The sequence below is a fragment of the Pseudophryne corroboree genome, chromosome 7 (assembly GCF_028390025.1).
Source record: "Pseudophryne corroboree isolate aPseCor3 chromosome 7, aPseCor3.hap2, whole genome shotgun sequence".
Lineage (NCBI taxonomy): Eukaryota > Metazoa > Chordata > Amphibia > Anura > Myobatrachidae > Pseudophryne > Pseudophryne corroboree.
This window is the reverse complement of record NC_086450.1, coordinates 276,730,939-276,754,813: the sequence shown is the minus strand read 5'-3', so window position 1 is coordinate 276,754,813 and position 23,875 is coordinate 276,730,939. Positions and strand designations below refer to the sequence as shown.

Here is a 23,875-nt window from a genome sequence, read left to right as displayed (position 1 = left end):
ACTATCTAGATCTAGTCTTAATTGGTACTCCGGGAGAAAGAATAAGCACTAAGACCCACTTTAAGGAAGTGGATGCTAACAGTTACATCCCGGAATCAAGTTGCCATCATCCAACATGGAAAAGAGGAGTTCCATTTGCACAGTTTGTAAGATTGAGACGCAACTGTAGTAATATCAATGATTATTGGGAGCAAGCCACCGTTCTACAAAAAAGGTTTATTGATAGGGGATATAAACACGATCTGATTAATGAAGCTAAAATCAGAGCATCCACGAAAGATAGAGAACAAATGTTACAACCTAAGATTACAAATCCTAAAAGTAAGAAACAGTCATTTAGACCTTTTGTAACTCAGTATAATCGTGAAAATTATGCTATTAGAAAGATCATGGACCGCCACTGGGGTATCCTTTTGAGAGACCCAATTTTGGGCCCAACTTTATCTAAAAAACCTGATATAGTCTTTCAAAGGGCTCCAAACCTGAAGAGTAAAGTAGCTCCAAGTAAGATATTCAAACACATGAAACCACAAATCAACGAAAAATCTTTAATTCCATCAAAAGGTTGTTTCCCATGCTCTAGGTGTATTTGCTGTCAATACATGGAACGGAAAACCTTCAGCCACAAGTTGGATACAGGCAAAGAGTATAAACTACATCATTTAGCCAACTGTAATACAGAATTTGTAGTTTACAGGATCACGTGTGGCTGCCATTCGTCCTATGTAGGGAAAACTAAGAGACCTATTAAGATCAGAATTCAAGAGCATATGAGGAATATAAAAAACAAACTAACAACTCATAGCCTACCGAGACACTATAGGGAGAAGCATAATTCCCTTATAAGTAAGGAAAATTTTTCTTTTACTGTTCTAGAATTTATACCTGTTGATCCCAGAGGGAGTAGTAGGGAACTAAATTTGGCCAAACGTGAAACATTTTGGATTTACACGTTGAACACTCAATCTCCTAATGGTCATAATGAGGGCATCGACATAGTTTCCTTTCTATAGAGTCTTTTTTTAGATGCTCTATCAGATTATAAGGTCTTTAATGGTTAGTGTCAGATGAATTTTTTGTTATACAAGTATTTAATTCTGACTGTATAAGATTAGATTTTTTGTATTGTAAATGGGGGACCATGAAAATATGTGGCACATATATATATATTTTTTATATATATTTTTTTATATATATTTTTGTATAATTTATATATATTTTCATATTATTAATTAATATTATCATTTTTATAGCATCTAACACTTGTTTATAATAATTCACTAGGGATAGATCTGATCTCTTATTGACATGAGCACCTAATATATATGATAATTCATGATTATTATTTGTATATCACTTTAATACACATAGATGGTAATTATAATCACTGGCTCTTATTAGCATTTTATATGTTCCCCCAGAAATGGATGGATTGATGTTGGAAGAAATCGCTGTGTTTCCCTTAGCAACGGGGAGCTTTTATGAGCAAATTAAATGCTGTTTAGTTAATTTAGTGCGCACTAGATCGGAATTCTGTCACTCACAATATATAGATCTTCATTATAAATATATATCTTTATGGTCACTTTATCATAAATATACGTATTACTTCTATAGCCAGTGGCTTGATTAGCGATCTATATGTTCCCCCAATAATGGATCGTTTGGTGCTGGAGGTATTGGAAACGGGAAACATCCACAAGCTAATGGAACGCAGTTTAGTCAATGGAGCGCACGCCGGACCGGAAGTGCGTCATTCACCTACTTCCGGCAGTAACAGGCGGAAGTGAGATGGGTTGGAACGCACACCGTGAACCAGATGGACGCACACCCCCCTATGAGAATTGGGTGGATGTACGTCAATACATCTTCGAAAAAAAAATGTGGCCACACATGGAGATTATCAAACAGGAAGCGGAAGTAGCGCTTTGGAACGCACGCCGCGCCGGCCCAATGAAACGCAATTTTTAATTAGGAATTTTTTGCCTCCAATTCAACATTTTGTCCAACTGATTTTTATTTAAATATTGACAATTCCCCTAATCTGTTTGGTCTACATACAAAGGATACATAATAGATCAGTCTTTAATAGGGTTTAGTATTAATTTAGGTTATTTTCACACAGGAAGTGAGGTCAGGCACCCAGGGGTATATAAACCCAGTGGGTTTGGATCCAGTTTATACAGCTGACTGGAACATTGTGTACTACAGAGAGGTGAGCACCCTACTTTCATGGTCCCCTATCATTGATTGATTAATATATTAATGTTGGAACTATTTCTAAAGAGATTGGACACTTTTTCAATTATGGATGTTGCTATTATAGCCTTCTTTTATTATGAATTATTTCTGACTTTGACAATTGATCTATTTTCATGTTCTCCAATCATGGATTGATGAATATATTGATGTAGGAAACAATTATTTATTTTTAAAAATATTGGAAATTTTTCAATTATGGATGTTGCTATTATAGCCTTCTTTAGCTATGAATTACTTCTGACTTCCATACTTTGATAATTGATCTAATTTTATCATGAGTAATGTCACATTGACACTTCTATATATATCGTGGCGATATGACTAAGGTGGTTAATCACGATTACATGTATGTATTTTTCTGTCACAGGCATTGCGACAGTCATTTATATTGACTCTTTGTCAAAACAATTCTGGCCCAATTCTGGGAATTAATTGTCTTATAAACCTCTGAATAAGCGAAGTGGTATGTATGAACATGTCTCAATATAAATGAAAGAACAGCACATGTGAAAATATTAACATTCACCACGAGTAATTCTTTAATAGTTGAAATCAGCTGTAATTTCATATGCAGCCTATGACAACCTTATGTATTATTTACATTTATACTAAATGTCTTTTCTAAATTAAAAGTCATACCTTTGAAATGATATCAAGCTCAAATGAGTCTGACCTTCTAAAAGAATTTGATTCCTATCCATGGATCACCTTCTCATCTCCTATTCCTCCTCCTTTTCAATATATTCTGGCCATATTCTATTTTATTTTATTTATTGATTGATGTTTTATATATGTATGTACTGTATACTTTATATATATTGATGTTGTATACAATGGTTTTACAGATAATCCATGAGGTGAATATTATCCAATACCGCTCTGGTAAATTGTCCACTTATAGAAGATTTATATGCTGATTATCTGTTTTGAAGTCTCTTGGTATGTATACTTGTATCTATGAGGTGATATAGTGACTCCATTTGAGAGTCGGAAGTTCACAAAATGTTCTTTAAATGCTTAGATTGCAAAGCCCCTGATGAAGTCCGAAGGACGAAACGCGTTGGGTTTCTGAGACAACTATTGCGTTCTTCAAGAGTCACCACTATATGACTAAGAATGGAATTTTAATCATCTCATGTATAAAGTGTTACTGAATGTAATTGAACAATTTTTATGTATTGTACTTCTAAAGGAAATAAAATCCTTTTTTTATATATAAAAAATTAAGGACACTATTTATATTGATACATACCAAAGCATTACTACAAGCTCCTTTGGGAAACTGTCTTTTTTCTATTTCTATACTGTACCCCACCTAACAGGGGGTAATCCCAAAGTTGTAGCTTATCCCTACAGCGCGTTAACTGGGTCTTAACCCCATACTATATATATATATATATATATATATACACACACACACATACACACACACACTATTTTTTTAATACTACCCTCTGCATTAAAATAGGGGTCAAAGAGGGTTGTGGGGGCCCCAGAGATATCAATTGTACCGGGCCCCAAGATATCTTTTGCCAGCCCTGATTGCACCATGTGTCATTTGTCATTTTGACTGTGGTTGCCATGGTAGTCACATAGCATAAACGTAAACATCTTTAATAGCAGTCTGAAGCAAGGAAAAAAGGTTAATTATTAAGCTGTTATTTATATCCTGCTGCAGCAATTAAGATTAAAAAAGTTATAATCAAATTTGTTTATGGTATACAGTAAATGCATGTACTGCTCGAGAGCCATCCACACCCAACCCTACTGAGCAAAATTAGGATTGATGATCATGCTCCCTGTGGGCAACCTCCTCTAGGATGTGCAAAAGATTTTGATGGGTAATACTTTCAGTTTTCCCTGGTTACAGTAAAGTATGAGTTGCCAATTGAAAACACAAACACAAAGATAGAAGCTTCTATATTTAAAGAATAATGTGAAAATTCAACAAAATGTTAGATATAACATGCCTGGGGCCTCCCCCAAAATACCCTATTCATTAAAACCTATAGTAGGCTAATTTTCCACTAACTAGGCTTTACCAGGCAGAGTAAGTGGGAACTAGGATATGGATTCCTGCACCACTTTGCCAACTAGCTCCAAGCCAGTTAGAGCTGAGGTTGGCTTCCAACATTCTGAGTGGTTCCATTCATTCCCATGATAATGTCTTCAAGTGACCTCTTGTGATTGCTGTCCCAAGGCATTTGCAAGTATTACATTGGTGTCAAGGGGTATGTGGTAGCCTTTTTTTAAATAAATGATTTATACATCATTGTGTGTCTTGTCAAAATTTGAATAATTACTTTACTGGTACACTACAGGTAGCAGCAGAGCTTGTCTACCAGAGCACTCTGGCAATTTTCGGAGTTCCATGGGTTTGTAGTCAAAGTGCCAAAATTTACAATGTCAAGAGTCATAATGTTAATACCACAGTGTCAACAGTTATGATGTTGATATTGTTAAAATGTCAGTAGACAACATGTTGATATTGCCACAATGTCAACATGTAAATTTTGACATTGTGAGAATGTAAAAATTAAGATTAGGCTGTGGGGGAGGGGGGAAATTATGGTTAGGTACTAAAGGGATGGTTAGGAATAGGTTAATAATACCAGAATGGTTGATGATAACAGTTCTGACCCTTAAGTGACAAGGTCAAGGACGCACTGGAGCAGCTTCAGTGTTCAGGACTGCTGGGCCACCAAGTATGATATGCCGACATTCTAACATGTCAACATTTAATCACTATCTACATAATGAATATTGACATGAATAATGTTGACATTATTACTTACGCCTATGGTTTATTTTGCAGGCCTGACCCTCCTAAGGAAGTCAGCCTGATACCAACTGGCATGGGTCTGATTAGAACCATGATTTATGGACCCAGACATCACAGGTCCCCCCTCTATAGCTCCACTGGCCCCAGCTAGTAAAGCTTACTTATGGTTAGAGGAAAATGTAAGGGATCCTACTCTGTTTCCCTCCATAGGGATCTGTGCAGTGCTTTGGACAAGCCTGTCTGTCATTTATTTGAGTGGGTTTGTGGTGGGTTATGGACATGTCACTCAGCAAAACATTGTGTTTCTATTTTTATAATGGGAAACACACGGATGTTGACTCAATGTTAAGTTGCATTCTAAAGTTTGGTTTCTTGTTGATTTTGTGGAGGGTTCAAAGTTTAGTACATTAAAAAGATGCAATCCCACTGGCAAATCACCTGTCAAGATATCAAATCCACCTCATTAAAATTACCCTAAGTAGGTGTGAATTAAACTAAACATAGTTACAACAAAAAGGGGACAGATAGGAAGATATAATAGCAACATACTAGAGACATGAAGGTAAAAGACCATGGGGTATATTCAATTAAAGTCGGATCCATTCTGACATGTATTTGTCGGAATGGATCCGTCAACTCCTATTCAATCCCAAGTCGAATTTAGATGGGACGCAGAGGATGAGAAGGGGGCGAGCTGCGGAGGGACAGACGGCGGGCATACAGGGAGATCAGTGCTACGGAGTAGCGCTGCAGCCAGGCCCGGCGTTACCCACTCAGCGAAGTGATGCAGTGCAGGGAGGCGCTGGGACGGATAGGCGCTTCCCCTGCTCTGCATCCCTTCCCTGCTGCGCCGTCCTGTCCCCCCTCCTGCTGCTGCTGCTGCCAGTGCTGTGTCTGTCACTGTATGACAGGCACTGGCAGCGGGCACCTGCAGCATGAAAAGCCTCCTCCCTCCCCTCACCTGTGCTGTGTGACAGCGCCGAGTACGGGACAGAAGGGGGCGGATCTACATGGAACTGAAGGGGGCGTGGCTAAATGGGCCAGAAGGGGGCGGAGCTACACGGACCAGGCTGCTGTACAGAGGGAGACTGGCTTAGGTAAGTGGAGGGTGAGAGAGAAGTGTGTGTGTGTATATGGTGGGCAGGGGCGTCGGAATGGGGGGGGCAAGGGGGCAGCTCGCTCCCCCCAAACATGAGAGAGGCGCCATCCATTCCCTGCCTGTGTAAGCCACCGCTGCCGCCGCTGGCTGCAGAGGAGCCGCTGTGTAGTGTTACTGCTTCTACTATAGTGCGCAGTGCGTGCAGCGGCAAAGACGGCCCTAGGCATAAAAGGCAAATGCGGCGTACGGGAACTGGGCGGGCGCCGCCGCGCGCACGGGGAGGGGAGGAGAGGAAGAATCAGTGATCTCACCTTATCACCAGCAGCTGGGGGCGGAACGGGGAGCCGTGAGTGCGTGACTGAGAGTGGGGGCGGGTTCTAGCTGTGTGCACTGCTGCCTGTTCCCTCTCTTTCTCCTGCCGCTCAATCACAATCTGAGGTGAGCAACCTGCCTCAGCATATCCTCACTGTAGCTGAAACCTGTGTATGTGTGTAAGTCAGTGTGTGTCTCATGTTATATACCCTACCAGGCTCTAATGTACTTGTAACCAGGTCCCCCCCACCCAGGCCCCAAGTATGTGTGTCCCCATGTCCCTCATTGGCCCCACTATGTGTGTCCCCATACCCCTCACCCGTCCCCACTATGTGTGTCCCCATATCCCTCACCCGGCCCCACTATGTGTGTCCCCATAACCCTCACCCGACCCCACTATGTGTGTCCCCATATCCCTCACCCGGCCCCACTATGTGTGTCCCCATATCCCTCACCCAGCCCCCAGTATGTGTAACAAGGGCACGCAGTCTGCCGCAATGTGTAACAAGGGCACACTGTCTGCCGCAATGTATAACAAGGGCACGCTGTCTGCCGTAATGTGTAAAAAGTGCACGCTGTCTGCCGTAATGTGTAAAAAGGGGAGAGCTGTCTGCCGTAATGTGTAAAAAGAGGAATCTGTCCGCTGTAAGGTGTAAAAGGGTCTCTACCTGGTGTAGTGGTGCTACTGTGCGGCGTAATTTGAATAATGGAGACTACTGTGCACCGTATTATGAATTGGTATTATTTTGTGGCCATACCCCTTCCCCACGAAGCCACGCCACTATGTATTTTTGCACGCGCCTATGGCGCGCACTGCCCCTGTTTTGCATGGAGGGGTGGGGCTCCGATGCTGTTTCTTGCACACAGTGCTAAAATGTCTAGTTACGGCACTGTTGCTAGGTATCCATTTCTCTGGCCCTGAGCAGGTCCCCCTCACCAGATCCTCTCCAGGGGTGAGGGGGTGGACTTGGATGGGATGGGGGGGCCCAAAGCATTTTGTCGCACCTGGGCCCACCGCTCGCTATTTCCGCCACTGCACCCGGCCCCACTATGTGTCCCCCCATGTCCCTCACCCGGCCCCCAGGATGAGTGTCCCCATATCCCTCACCCGGCCCCACTATGTGTGTCCCCATATCCCTCACCCGTCCCCCAGTATGTGTGTCCCCATGTCCCTAAACCAGCCCCCAGGTTGTGTCCCCCCATATCCCTCACCCGGCCCCCCAGGATGTGTGTCCCCATGTCCCTCACCCGGCCCCCCAGGATGTGTGTCCCCATGTCCCTCACCGGGCCCCCAGGATGTGTGTCCCCATGTCCCTCACCCGGCACCCCAGGATGTGTGTCCCCATGTCCCTCACCCAGCCCCCAGGATGTATGTCCCCATGTCCCTCACCCGGCCCCAGTATGTGTATTCCCATATCCCTCACCCGGCCCCCAGGATGTGTGTCCCCATGTCCCTCACCCGGCCCAGGATGAGTGTCTCCATGTCCCTCACCCGGCCCCCCAGGATATGTATCCCCATGTCCCTCACCCGGCCTAACTATGTATGTCCCCATATCCCTCACCAACCCCCCAGTATGTGTGTCACAATGTCCCTCACCTAGCCCCCAGGATGTGTGCCCCCATTTCCCTCACCCACCCCCCAGTATGTGTCACCATGCCCTCCCAGACACCAGTATGTGTGCCAGCATATCCCTCTAAGCCCCTATGTATATGTCACCATATCCTCCCAGGTCCCAGTATGTGTGCCACCATGCTTTACCATGTCACCATGCCCCCACCCCAGTGTGTATGTCACCATGCCCCCACGCAAGTGTGTATGTCACCGTATCCCCCCAAGCTACTCTGTGTATGTCACCATCCCCCTCCCCAGGCCCAGAGTGTATGTCCTCATGCCCCTCAAAGGCATATGTGTGTATGTTTCCCCCCTTTCCATGTTCTAGGGGTCACCAGACAAAATCTTGCCTAGGGCATTAAATTGGTTAGGGCCGGCTCTGGGCAGTGCTGAAGCAGCCCGCGCCTGCCCCGTGTGCTCCGCCCCCACCTCATCTCCTGCAGTGTAATGTGTATAATGGGCTTTACCAGGGGTAATGTGTACAGTGATCGCAAAAACGCGCTATGGCACGTTTTTTACCCATTTTTGAAGACATGGGACTCCAGTTTACAAAGTGGGAGGGTCCCCGGGGACGCACTCCTCATTAGCCAATCCCTAAGGGGGATTTGTTTTAACTGACACGCTGGCCTCGGGCTGAATGATATAAAGAGGAGGTGGAGCCAGTTTCCCCTCCTCTTTGGCACCTGGCTGCTTGCGGAGGCCGGGTGACTTGGTGTCGGTGAGTGAATAGTGCGGCTGGTGGATGGGTTAAGGGGGGGGTGGGTGAGGGTTACCACAGCGTCTCTGGGGGGTGCTGGCAATGTGCAGGGATCGGCGTCCTCCAGCTTTACCCACTAGATCACATAGGATGCCATTCCCTGCACGTGTGGTGCGTTCCCCGTACTGTGTCCCTGTGTCCGCTACGGCCCGGGGGGGTGGGGGGGGGGGGAGAGGAGGAGGACGACGGTGATTACTGCCGTGTGCCTCAGTGCTCTTACCTGGTGCAGTGTGCCTCAGTGCTCTTACCTGGTGCAGTGTGCCTCAGTGCTCTTACCTGATGCAGTGTGCCTCAGTGCTCTTACCTGGGGCAGTGTGCCTCAGTGCTCTTACCTGGTGCAGTGTGTCTCAGTGCTCTTACCTGGTGCAGTGTGTCTCAGTGCTCTTACCTGGTGCAGTGTGTCTCAGTGCTCTTACCTGGTGCAGTGTGTCTCAGTGCTCTTACCTGGTGCAGTGTGCCTCAGTGCTCTTACCTGGTGCAGTGTGCCTCAGTGCTCTTACCTGGTGCATTGTGTATAACGTGTTCTACCGGGCGCATTGTGTATAACGTGCTTTACTGGGCGCATTGTGTATAACGTGCTTTACCGGGCGCATTGTGTATAACGAGCTCTACCGGGCGAAGTGTGTATAACGCGCTCTAACTGGCGCAGTGTGTATAATGCGCTCTGCCTGGCGCAATGTGTATAACGTGCAATAACTGGAGAAATGTGTATAACGTGCTGTACCTGGTGCAAAGTGTATAACGTGCTGTACCTGGTGCAAAGTGTATAACGTGCTGTACCTGGTGCAAAGTGTATAACGTGCTGTACCTGGTGCAAAGTGTATAACGTGCTGTACCTGGTGCAAAGTGTATAACGTGTTGTACCTGGTGCAAAGTGCATAACGTGCTGTACCTGGTGCAAAGTGTATAACGTGCTGTACCTGGTGCAAAGTGTATAACGTGCTGTACCTGGTGCAAAGTGTATAACGTGCTGTACCTGGTGCAAAGTGTATAACGTGCTGTACCTGGTGCAAAGTGTATAACGTGCTGTACCTGGTGCAAAGTGTATAACGTGCTGTACCTGGTGCATTGTGTATAACGTGCTGTACCTGGTGCAAAGTGTATAACGTGCTGTACCTGGTGCAAAGTGTATAACGTGCTGTACCTGGTGCAAAGTGTATAACGTGCTGTACCTGGTGCAAAGTGTATAACGTGCTGTACCTGGTGCAAAGTGTATAACGTGCTGTACCTGGTGCATTGTGTATAACGTGCTGTACCTCGTGCAAAGTGTATAACATGCTGTACCTGGCGCAGTGTGCATAGGAGGTTCTACCTGGTGCAATGTGTATAAGCGGCACTACTGTGTGGTGTAATGTGAATTGGCACTATTATGTGGTCACGCCCCTTCCCCACTAAGCCACGCCCCCAAAATTTTGTGGCGCGCCTTCGGCGCGCATTGCCTATATTTTACGGTCTGGGAGGTGGGACACCAATTCACTTCCTGCCTAAGGGCACCAAAATGTCTAGTTACACCTCTGGCGCAGGGTGTCCTGCATGCTACACAGCCCAGCAGCATTGTCGCCCCATCCTCCCCACCTTGCAACACTTTTGTAGTGTCCAAACAAGATTAAGTTTAAAAGAACCTTCATTCCGATGGGACCCAGAAAAAGACCGGTAGGACCCCAATTTTCAAAAGTGAGGGGTCCCTGGGACCCACTTTTTTTTGGTCTCAGCGCGATCACTGGTGTATAAGCGGGTCTACCTGGCATAATGTGTACAAGGAGATACTCACTCCCAGCTACTTCGTAGAGTTCCGTAGAGGTACAAGTGACCTTTCTAAGGTGGTCAGAAGTTAGGGGCGCCAAACTGAGATTTCATCTTGCCCCCCCCAACCAAAAAACGTTCTGACACCCCTGATGGTGGGTGTGTATGTGTGTGTATATATGTGTGAATTGTGTGTGTGTGTGTGTGTGTGAGAGGTATGTCCGTGCGCGCGCTTTATGGACGCTACTACTGGGGGGGCATTACGTATAATGACGCTACTACTGGGGGGGCATTATGTATAAGGACACTACTACTACTGGGGGGCATTATGTATAAGGACGCTACTACTACTCGGGGGGCATTATGTATAAGGACACTACTACTACCGGGGGGCATTATGTATAAGGATGCTACTATTACTGGGGTGCATTACATATAAGGACGCTTCTACTATGGGTGGGGCATTACGTATAAGATTAATAAGATTGTGCTACATTGTGGCGTAATTTTAAATGGGGGTACTATTGTGTGGCCATGCCCCTTACTTGTGAGACCACACCCCTTTTCACGGCGCGCGCCAAAGGAATATGGGAGGGCGCAAATTTATAGTTTGCAGTGGGGCGCCGAACACCCTAGCACCGGCCCTGGCTGCAGCAGTATGTCACTAAGCCGCCCGACCTCATGGCAGCTTCCACCCGGCTCCAGCAGCGTGCTGGAGCCGGGTGGAAGCTGCCGTGAGGTCAGGTGGGTGAGTGACATCCAGCTGCAGCGCTACTGTAGTGCTGATCTCCCTGTATGCCCGCCGGCTGTCCCCCATCTCCCTGCGGCTCCCCCCCCCTCGTCTCCTCTGGGTCCCTCATCTCAGTCCGACATAATTTTGATGTCGGACTGAGATGGTCGAAAAGAGGGCCAAAACCTATCGGATTTGGCCCTGTTTTTGACATCAGCACGTGGATCGGCAGCTATTCCGCCGATCCACGTGCTTTTTTCGACAAGTCGAATTTAATGACTTGTCGAAAAATTTAGCAAAGTATTGAATAGGTCGAATCAGGATTCGACCATAAAAAGTCGAAAACTGCCGTCTTTTTCGACAGACGGCAGTTTTCGACTTCAATTGAATATACCCACATATTGGGTTAAACAAGCGATAGCAAAGAAAAAACATAGGGCCTGATTCTGAGTTGGACGCAGATACAGCTATGTATTTTGCAGCAGCCACATATGTGCCTTTATGCTAATGCCACGGCTAATGCCCACACCTAGCCATGCCAAGCTGGGGCATTTGCAGCCCCCATTTATGCGAATCGGGCACGTGCACATTTAAGATGCCACCCTAGACATGCAGGATTTTGCACCTAACAAAACGCGATTGTGGCAAGATGTAGCCACAATGAGTATGCCTACATCTGCATATTAGCAGCTATGATCACACTTGCTACTAGAGAGGCCTGTGCGTCCCAGTAGACCAGCTCAGCCTGCACATCAACAGAGGTACTTAGACTCTGAGTGGTGGCCCGATGTGCGATGATGTTAGCAATGTTTCTGCAATCATGCAGCACCATATGCAAAAGATGCAAACGCAGTGGCCGTCCTTTTTGCATGGGTAAGTTTCTGCCCCTATTAGCCTACAGTCCCAATTACGGCAAATCATTGCAACAGGAGTAGGAAGAACAATCGCTCCTGAATGACCCTCATAATGTGTACCCAGTTTTAGACTCACTCAAATTCACATTCTTGCAAGCATGCCAGTATTATGTATTCTAGTTTTTAAATAATTATGTAGTAATATTTAGGAAGTATTAAGATTACATTATTCTGTTTTATTAGATGTTATCATGCAGTAATCGTATGACTGGGTGATCACATGTCCAATGACCAGGGGTTAAAAAGATTCACTTGAGTAATTGACACCATCCAGGCTTGGACTGGCCCACAGGGGTACAGGGGAAACCACCGGTGGGCCCCACTGCCTGGGGGCCCACCTCCTGCTCTAAGTACCAGGTTCCAGACTGTTTTCTTGAATTATACATTATACATATGTTACATTAAACTGGACTATGGTGTATTTTCTACAGTGCATTGCTGTTATTAATCTGTTATTAATCTGGTACATTATCATGCATTCAGCAGATGAATTTACTGTATATATTTATGAAGGGTCCCAGAAGTTGCACTCGCTAATGGTTAGTCAAACCAATGAGGCGGCAGGCCACACCCCCAACATGGGCCCCTACCACTGCATTCCCCCGGTGGGCCCTACATGCCCCAGTCCAACACTGACACCATCATTTCGACAAAGCAGTGATCCAAAACACATTCTGTTCTGCATATCTGAGCAGAAACCATTAGGATGCATAGGCAGACTTAAAACATTGGCCGCTTGCATTTGACATCGTCACTACGTGGGATGTGACCGCAGCCAGCTGAACTTTAGCTGCATCCCATGTGACAATGTAGTTCTGCTACATCCCCCACATATTATAAAGGAATAGTGATTCTCTGACTGTGGCCCAGACAGTGATGTAGTCGGAGGAGAGAGGAGAATGACCATAAGATGGTCATCCGCCAAAGAAGGCTTACTTTGTGGCGCACTCTTTTGTTGTTGTTAGTCAAATTTGTAATAATTAAAGAATTAAAACTTAACATTTATTGGATATATTAAAATAATGTGGTAAAAAAAAAGGACATAAACAACACAGATCGGTCAATGTTGACCTATAGTGATTCAAAAATTCACTGTATACAAATACATATGGGCCCTCATTCCGAGTTGATCGCTCGCAAGGCGAATTTAGCAGAGTTGCTCACGCCTACTGGGAGTGTATCTTAGCTTTTTAAAATTGCGACCGATGTATTCGCAATATTGCGATTACAAACTACTTAGCAGTTTCAGAGTAGCTTCAGACTTACTCGGTATCTGCGATCAGTTCAGTGCTTGTCGTTCCTGGTTGACGTCATAAACACACCCAGCGTTCGTCCAGACACTCCCCCGTTTCTCCGGCCACTCCTGCGTTTTTTCCGGAAACGGTAGCGTTTTTATCCACACGCCCCTAAAACGCTGTGTTTCCGCCCAGTAACACCCATTTCCTGTCAATCACACTACGATCGCCGGAGCGAAGAAAAAGCCGTGAGTAAAAATACTATCTTCATGGTAAAATTACTTGGCGCAGTCGCAGTGCGATTATTGCGCATGCGTACTAAGCGGAATTTCACTGCGATGCGATGAAAATTACCGAGCGAACGACTCGGAATGAGGGCCATAGTGTATATGTGGCTAAAGTTCACTATAATATGCATATGAAGTTTCTGCTGAAAATTTATTTTGGAACATTGCCACACTAAATATTTGTAGAACAAAAGTGAAAATAAGGTTTAAACAATTAAGTCGGGTAGTTAAAGACTCCAAGAGATCTCTCCAAACAAATAATTGGATCTCATAATGAAAACATATACCCGATTTAGCGGTAATTACTTACTCGGCTAGTGCACTCTCCTTTGATTTAGTGAACAGGAAATGATGTCCTCTGGGACGGCAGGAGTGGTAAGTATTAATCAAATCACAATGAGTGGTGATTACCAACATACCTAAAGCACTAGAGTCTGTAGATGAGCCTACATTTATCACAGTTGAAGTCTTACGTTTCAAAGATGATAATCCCACCAAACACATGCCGTAATAGGCCCTAAAAGACACATTACCCAAATGTTCTTAAATGCGATGTGACACCTCAGGCATTGATCGTAGATGTATATTCATCATAGTTATCCACTCTTACATAAAAAATTGATCAGTGTAGAATGATGGAAAAAATGGGGGGGAGAAGATTCTCCCAATAATAACTCCTTCTTTCCCGATATCACAACCTGTATGCCTTCTATCCCTGATTAACCCAGGTTAAATGAGTACAATGTATTCAAAATAGAACCAGAATCTATAATCCACACAACATGTGTTCTGGTGATGTGAACTTAAACCTGGACATACATTTTAAATCCATAAATACATGCATATCATAATCATCATCTCATTAGCATATATTTTTACATTGGTTGGGCTGATGAATACAATAGTTGCAAAAAATCATCAAATCATAACCTTAATAAATTCCTTAGACACTGTGCTAAAGTATCTATGACACAGTGATGTAGTGGGCCCTGACTGCAACATCACTGCTGGAATCGCATCCCAGAATGCAGTGGTCTATGACCGTGACATCATTTTCAGAAGTACACCTCAGAATGCTATGGAAAGACATTATGGATTGCATATGCCAGGGACGAGGGTGAGGGTGAAGAGGAACTTTGTTCATCCAGACCACTATTTGGATTATCTGCAGAAGAGGGGACTGATCATCAGTACTACCTAACACACGATCCACTGTGCTCTACATTTGGGGGCAAGGGGTGATAACCCAGAGGGGCTCTACTTTCACTGGTGGTTGAGTGGTAATGCCCCATTAACATAATTAGATGCTGGGGAGATAAAATAATAATTAAAAAAACTGACACTGGTAACGGGAGGAATTAAAAAACAGGGTCATTGATGTGGAGTTGATGTTAATTGTATCTATTGGCACTGGGGGAGTCTATTGCAAATGAGCAGTGGGGGAAATATTACAATTGGGGCCTTTGGACATGGGCGTGGTCAGTACAAGATACCCCCTAAGCCACAGGTTCTCAAACTTAGTCCTCAGGACCCCACACAGTTCAAGTTTTCTAGGTCTCCTGTGCCACTGCCCAAAGCATATCCTTTTTAAATAAAATTTTCAAATTAATTGAAAAAAATATGTTTGTAACCTAATAAAAAATGTAAAAATTGAAATTTCCAAGTAATATTTGTTAAAAATAATAATTGCCATTTTAGTGATTTAATTTGCTTTTTTTTTTACTTTTTTTTATTGAAGCAAAGACACCGTAGACAAATTTGCAAGACAAACTGTAAAATCAGAATCAGCTTATATTGGCCAATGAATTTGGCTCTGGTTTTCCACTACTCCACAAATACTTACATAAGAAACAAACATACACTTAAACAATCACAAGACAGCACCATATGCATGGCATACGAGTCAAGCATAGAAAATATTATACGCAGTGATAAGCAATATGCAATAAACATATCCCAGCACACTTACATGGGCATTCTTTACAATACACAGGTGCTGTCGGGCAGGGTCCCGGCGCTTGAAATACCAACACCAGAATCCCATCCACAGCAGGAACACCAGCATCTAAAGCCCGACAGTACTCGAGTTAAGCCATTAGAAGGGGGGTTAGGGCTCAGGAATGGGAAGGTTAGGGTTAGGTACCATGGAGGGAAGGTTGGGGTTAGGAACTTAGCAGGGGAGGTTAGGCACCAAGCGGAGAGGGTTAGGTTTAGGCTAGAGATGTGCGGCGGGCACTTTTCGTGTTTTGTATTTTTGTTTTGGATCTGGATCCTATCTTGTGTTTTGGATCTGAATTGGTTTTGCCAAAACACCCTTTCGGGTTCTGGTTTTGGATCTGGATGATTTTTTTAAAACAACAACAACACAAAAATAGTTAAATCACTGAATTTTGGTGTAATTTTGATCCTACGGTATTATTAACCTCAATATCATTCATTTCCACTCATTTCCAGTTTATTCTGAACACCTCACACCTTACAATGGATGACTAAGCTAATCTACCCAAGTGGAAAAAGAGGTGCAATAAGGTAGCTGTATGACTAAGCTAAGCAACACAAGTGTGCGGCACAAACACCTGGCCTATCTAGGAGTGTCACTGCAGTGGCAGACAGGATGGCACTTAAAATAGCTAGTCCCCAAACAGCACATGATGCAAAGAAGAAAATGAGGTACACCAAGGTTGCTATATGACTAAGCTAAGCGACACAACTGTGCGAAACAAACACCTGGCCCATCTAGGAGTGGCACGCAGTAGCTGAATGTCGAAAGTGGGCCGCAATTTTTCGGGCCACCAACAGCATCTCCTGCACACCCCTGTCATTTCTCAAAAAATTCTGCACCACTGAATTAATTGTATGTGCAAAACATGGGACGTGCTGGAATTTGCCCAGATGTAATGCACACACAATATTGGTGGCATTGTCTGATATCACAAATCCCCAGGAGAGTCTAAGTGGGGTAAGCCATTGTGCGATGATGTCCCTCAGTTTCTGTTAGAGGTTGTCAGCGGTGTGCCTCTTATGGAAACCGGTGATACACAGTGTAGCCTGCCTAGGAACGAGCTGGCATTTGTGAGATGCTGCTACTGGTGTCGCTGCTGTTGTTGCTGTGGGAGGCAATACATCTACCCAGTGCGCTGTCACAGTCATATAGTCCTTAGTTTGCCCTGCTCCACTTGTCCACATGTCTGTGGTTAAATGGACACTTGGTTCAACCAAATTTTTCAGGACACTGAGGACACTTTTTTTAATGTCCCTGTACAGTCCGGGAATCGCTTTCCTAGTGAAGTGGAATCTAGATGGTATTTGGTACTGGGCACACATTACCTCCATCAATTTTCTGAATCCCACTGTGCTAATGGCGGATACTGGACGCACGTCTAACACCAACATAGCTGTCAAGGCCTCAGTTATCCACTTTGCAACAGGATGACTGGTGTCATATTTCATCTTCCTCGCAAAGGACTGTTGGACAGTCAATTGCTTAGTTGAAGTAGTACAAGTGATCTTCCAACTTCCCCTCTGGGATGATGATCGACTGCCAGCAGCAACAACAGCAGCGGCAGCAGCAGCAGTAGGAGGAAGTGGTTCTTGATCTTTCCCTATTTTATGCTCCAACTTTTTGTTCTCCATTATTTTTCTGGAGTTATATAACAGTATGCAGCACAGGAGAGCATACCACTACACACAAACCCTGTAAAAATTATTTGGATTAAATATTAATAACCCTTTATTTGGAGTAAATAATATACAGCACAGGACAGCACCACTGAACTTATATGGCAGCACCACTGGACTGGACTATTACGACAGTACCACTGGACTGGACTATTACGACAGTACCACTGGACTGGACTTATATGGCAGTACCACTGGACTTATTCAACAGTACCACTGGACTGGATTTATATGGCAGTACCACTGGACTTATACGGCAGTACCAATGGACTTATACAGCAGTATCACTGGACTTATACGGGAGTACCACTGGACATATACAGCAGTATTACTGGACTTATATGGCAGTATCACTGGACTTATAAGGGAGAACCACTGGACTGGAGTTATACTGCAGTACCACTGAACTTATACGGTAGTACCCCTGGACTTATACAGCAGTATCAATGGACTTATATGGCAGTACCACTGGACTTATACGGCAGTACCACTGGGCATATACGGCAGTACCACTGGACTGGATTTATATGGCAGTACCACTGGACTGGATTTATACAGTAGTACCACTGGACTTATACAGCAGTACCACTGGACTTATACGGCAGTACCACTGGACTGGATTTATACGGCAGTACCACTGGATTTATACCACTGGGCTCATATGGCAGAACCACTAGACTTATAATGCAGTACCACTGGACTTATATGGCAGTACCACTGGACTGGATTTATACCACTGGACTTATACGGCAGTACCACTGGACTTATACAGCAGTACCACTGGACTTATACGGCAGTACCACTGGACTGGATTTATGCAGCAGTATCACTGGACTTATACGGCAGTACCACCGGACATATATGGCAGTATCACTGGACTTATATGGCATACTACTGGACTGGACTTTACGGCAGTACCACTGGACTTATATGGCAGTATCACTAGACTTATACGTAAGTATCACTGGACTTATATGGCAGTACCACTGGACTTATACAACAGTACCACTGGACTGGATTTATACGACAGTACCACTAGATTTATATCGCAGTACCAGTGGACTGGATTTATACGGCAGTACCACTGGACTTATACTGCAGTACCACTGGACTTGTACGGCAGTATCACTGGACTTATACGGCAGTATCACTGGACTTATACGGCAGTATCACTGGACTTATACAGCAGTACCACTTGACATATACGGCAGTATCACTGAATTTATACAGCAGTGCCACTTGACATATACGGCAGTATCACTGGACTTATACGGCAGTACCACTGGACTGGATTATATGGCAGTATCACTGGACTTATACGGCAGTACCACTGGACTTATACGGCAGTACCACTGGACTGGATTTATACGGCAGTACCACTGGACTTATACGGCAGTACCACTGGACTTATACAGCAGTATCAATGGATTAATACGGCAGTACCACTGGACATATACGGCAGTATCACTGGACATATACGGCAGTATCACTGGACTTATACGGCAGTACCACTGGACTTATATGGCAGCACAGGGACACCACCACTGGACTGATGCAGGACAACACAGCACCACTGCAATGTACTGGACTTATACAGCAGCACTAGACATATGGCAGCAGTGGACACCCCCACTGTGACTGGACTGATGCAACACAAGGCACCACCACTGGACTGATGCAGCACAACACAGCACCACTGGATTGGACTTATACAGCTGCACTGGACATTTGGCAGCAGAGGACACCACCACTGTGACTGGACTGATGCAGAACAAGACAACACCACTGGACTGATGCAGCACAAGACAGCACTGGAATGACACATAAGACAGAGCAGGGCACCACACCACTTTCCTGCACAGACAGACACTGAGGAGAGAGACACGTCCTCTCGCTACACTCTCCAGGAGTGAAGTGAAAATGGCGACGATGCGCGACTTCTTATATGGAATCCAAAACTCACAAGAATCTTACAGAGGAATGATGACATTTTGACTCGTTCTGGTTTATGATTCTGGCGGGAAGTCCCAAGCCGGGCTCGGATCCGGGCTCAGGACGTGAAGTTCGTGGGGATTCAGTACACAGAGAACCGAACCCACTCATCTAGTTTAGGCAGGGGCAGAGGAAGGGCTGTTCCAGAGGAACGCAAGCTCCAGGTGCTGAAATCGCCAGAGTGCGCCACTAGGTCCTGGAGCTGCATGAACGGTGAGCAGCAGAGTGGTGGATCCTATGAATCAGGGCCACCTACCTGCCTCTCACAAATTAGCGCTTGATCTCCGGTGCGTGGGGGAATTGGAATTTGGTTTTATTGTCATTAAATATTCAGCATATGAACAATCAATTAAATTTCGATGTTAGCAAAGACAGACACCACAGAATATGTATACCACAAAGGAACAATAACATAAAATATTAAAAAAGTCACAAAAACACAGGTAAACACATAGACAGGTACAACAGTCCTATCTACATTTAGAACCATTAAGCATAGTGATTGCTTTAGGGAAGAAGCTGTCTTTCAGCCATCTGGTCTTACACAATAACGATCTACTGTATAACGTGAGTTGGAAGGAAGCAAAACAAACACCCCATAATTAGGATGAGTCGCGTCACCCAGTAAACTTCTAGCCTTCACAAGGAGCCTCTTCTCATAAACAGACTGGATGCTGGGCAGTTGTAAACCAATTATCCTGCCAGCAGTTTTTACAATTCTTTCAAGTGACTTATGCTCTGCTAAATTACAATTTCCAAACCAAACTAAGATACCATAGGTAAGAACACTCTCAATAATGCATGAATAAAAATTAATTAAAATTGCCTCATTTATACCTGCTGATCACATTTTCGTAAGAAAATATAAACGCTGTTGGGCTTTCATTATGACAATATCAGTATGAGAATTCCATGACAGGTCATTAGATATAGTCATGCCCAAGAATCTGAAAGATGTTACTACAGTATCTCCACTTCTTGCTTATCCAAGACTAAAGGGCTATAAATATACCTATTTTTTGTTCTGAAATCAATAATCATCTTCTTAGTCTTTTTGACATTAAGAATCAGATGATTTTCTTGACTCCAATCCTCTAACCTGCTCACTTCAGATATAAATTGTGAGTCGTCATTACCGCTAATAAGACCTACAATGGCAATATCATCTGCAAATTTAATTATATGCACCGAATTTGATTTTGAAACACAATCGTAAGTGAACAGGAAATAGAGTAGCGGACTCAGCACACATCCCTGTGGAACACCTGTGCTAATCATTACCTTATTAGTCATTTTGTTATTATTCCTAACTACCTGAGGCCTATTGGTTAAAAAGTCAAAAATCCACCTGCAGACAAAGCTGTCCAAACCTAGCTGAATCAATTTATTAACTAAGGAAGTGGGAAGTGGGTATTAAAAGCTGAACTGTAATCTACAAATACAATTCTTACAGAGGAATTCCTGCTTTCTAAATGAGTGAGCACATGATGGAATAAAGTAAGAGCAGCATCATCGGTTGATCGGGTCTGGGACTCCAGGTCGACAACAAAAAGGTCGACACATTTTAGGTCGACGCCAATTGGTCGACACACCTTAGGTCGGCATGGGCAAAATGTCGACATGTACAAAAGGTCGACAGGAACAAGGTCGACATGGAAAATGGACGACGTGAATTTTTTATGTTTTTTTGTGTCGTTTTCTTCGTAGAGTGACCGGGAACCCCAATTTGTGCACCGCGTCCCCTCGCATGGCTCACTTCGCTCGCCATGCTTCGGGCATGGTGCCTTCACTCTGCTCCGCTTCGCTCGGCACAGATTACCGTTCCAATCGTAGTCCACGTGGATCGTTAAGTATGAAAAGGTTCCCAAAAAGAAAAAAATTGTGAAAAACTCATGTTGACCTTTTTCCATGTTGACCTTGTTCCTGTCGACCTTTTGTCCATGTTGACCTTTTGCCCATGTCGACCGAAGGTGTGTCGACCAATTGGTGTCAACCTAAGGTATGTCGACATTTTTGTTGTCGACCTGGAGTCCGGATACCGGTTGATCTATTTGCCCTGTATGCGAATTGAAAGGGATCAAAAGTGGCCGGTATAAAACCCTTTATATGTCTCATAACTAGTTTCTCAAATGTCTTCATAATAAGTGAGGTAAGAGCAATTGGCCTGAAGTCATTTGGCTCACTGCTGTTAATTTTACAGTTTTTTGGAATGGGAATAATTGTTGTTGATTTAAAACTCTTGGGGAAAATACATTGTGCTAGGGAAAGGTAAAAAATTATAATAAAGAGCCCCGCTAGCTGTTCAGAGCAGTTCTTAATTACGCTCCCTGGGATTCCGTCGGGACCGGTGGCTTTACTAGGTTTGGTAGTAGCAAAGCACTTCCTTACAAACAGCTCGTCCAATACCAATGGCACACCTTCATTCCCTCTTGCTCCCCACATGAGGGGAACATCAATCACCTTGTCAAATCGTGAATAAAAAATATTCAATGTTTCACCAAACATGGGATCCGTGGGTTGTTTCAAGGTACCCCAATTAGGGGGTGGGTGGGAAGGAAGAGAGACTGTGCAGCGGCAGCACCATAGTGATCATGCGCTGTGCAGGGATGTGGGAGCGTGGTGTGGGCGGAGCGGGAGCTGATGGGCCAAGCTCCAATAGTTGTCATCCCTCCTCCTCTTTCTCCTGCAACAGAAAAGTAGAAACACCACGATAGAAGTGCCGACCACCAGTAAATGGCAGCAGACGCAACTATTGTATATCAAAGGTGTGTCCCAATTACTGAGTTCCTACACATAGCTCAATTTCATTATGAACAATACTGCTCTGTCCCAGCTTCTCACTATAGCAATCTCTGCCCACCTCCATGCTCCAGTATGTGTCCGCATGTACACCTTCCTCCAACCTAACTAAACTGTGTGTGTGTGTGTGCCCTCTTACACTGTCGCAGGCCCCAGTGTCGTCCCCTCCCCCACTGAAGCTACAGTATGTGAGTGTGCTCTTGTACTGTCCCAGGCTCCAGTGTCAGCCCCCCCTCGAAGCTACAGTGTGTGTTTGCCCTCTTTTACTGTCTCAGGCCCCAGTGTGTCACCTACACCCCCCCAAAGCTACACTATATGTGTGCCCTCTTGTACTCTCCCAGGCCCCAGTGCCACCCCTCACCAAACCTACAGTGTGTGCCCTCTTGTACTGTCCCAGGCCCCAGTGTGTTGCCCCCCCCTGAAGCTACAGTGTGTGTGCCCACTTGAACTGTGCCAGTCCCCGGTGTGTACAGTATGTAACCGTGTCAACCCCCCCCCCCCACACACACACACACAAGCTAAATTGTGTCCCCCATCTTGCACTGTCCCAGACTCGCGTTCCTGGCATCTTTTTTTTTATCAGACTGCAGTTAGTCATCACTTTCATAAGAGCCAGTGGGCACTAGGACCTGCTGCGGCTCTAATAGCCATGCAGAACGGACATTCACTAAGTTGGGAAGCAGGTGCTGCCAGCAACTAATGTTGTGCAGACAATGTTGGGCGCCCGCTACCGAGTCCCGGCTACTTCAGTGATGTCCTCCTTCTGGCTCATTCACTGACATCCACAGTGGCTTCCCATGGCTCCCGTCTGTAGGGAAAGACATCATCTTAACACTCCACCAGTGATGCAGAGTTTGAAGCTGTGACGGCAGACACACTGGGGTGAGTGCAGCATATGAGTTGATAGGGAGGCAGTGACAGGGCATTGCCACAATTACTGTGTGGTGGTGCTGCTTAATGTGCACGGGACGTTACTACTACTGTGTAAGCAATAAGTGGAGGGGCACTAACATGGCATAATGTGAATAAGGACTAATATGGTGTGGTGTAATGTGAATAAGGAGCAATATGGTGTGGTGTAATGTGTATAAGGAGTGATATGGTGTGGTGCAATGTGAATAAGGAGTGATACAGTGTGGTGTAATGTGAATAAGGAGTGATATGGTGCAGTGCAATGTGTATAAGGAGCAATATGTTGTGGTATAATGTTCATAAGGAGCATATGGTGTGGCATAATGGGAATAAGGAGCATTATGGTGTGGTGTAATGGAAATAAAGTAGCATTATGGTGTGGAGTAATGGGAATAAGGAGCATTATGGTGTGGCATAATGGGAATTATGTAGCTTTATGGTGTGTCAGAATGTGAATAAGGAACAATATGGGGTGGTGTAATGTGAATAAGGAGCAATGTGGTATGGAGTAATGTGAACAAGGAGCTATACAGGGTGGTGTAATGTGAATAAGAAGCAATATGGAGTGGTGTAATGTGAACAAGGAGCAATACGGGTTGGTGTAATGTGTGACATACTGTGTGACATAATGGGGAGGGGTGCTGGATCAGAGGCAGAACTAGCACCGGTGCTAGGGGACACCAAACAAAATCTTGCCTAGGGCATCAAATTGGTTAGGGTCTGCTCTACCGTGGATAGTGGAGCGATGGATACCGGAGCTG

The 23,875-nt window shown here is 44.8% G+C and overlaps 1 long non-coding RNA gene across 1 annotated transcript; it reads left to right on the top strand.

Annotated features, from left to right (window-relative positions):
- Positions 1–2,129: 2,129 nt before the first annotated feature.
- LOC134943584 (uncharacterized) lies at positions 2,130–3,196 on the top strand. The gene is made up of 3 exons (XR_010181624.1): positions 2,130–2,215; positions 2,630–2,725; positions 3,108–3,196. It is a non-coding gene; the product is annotated as an uncharacterized LOC134943584 (long non-coding RNA).
- Positions 3,197–23,875: the final 20,679 nt, after the last annotated feature.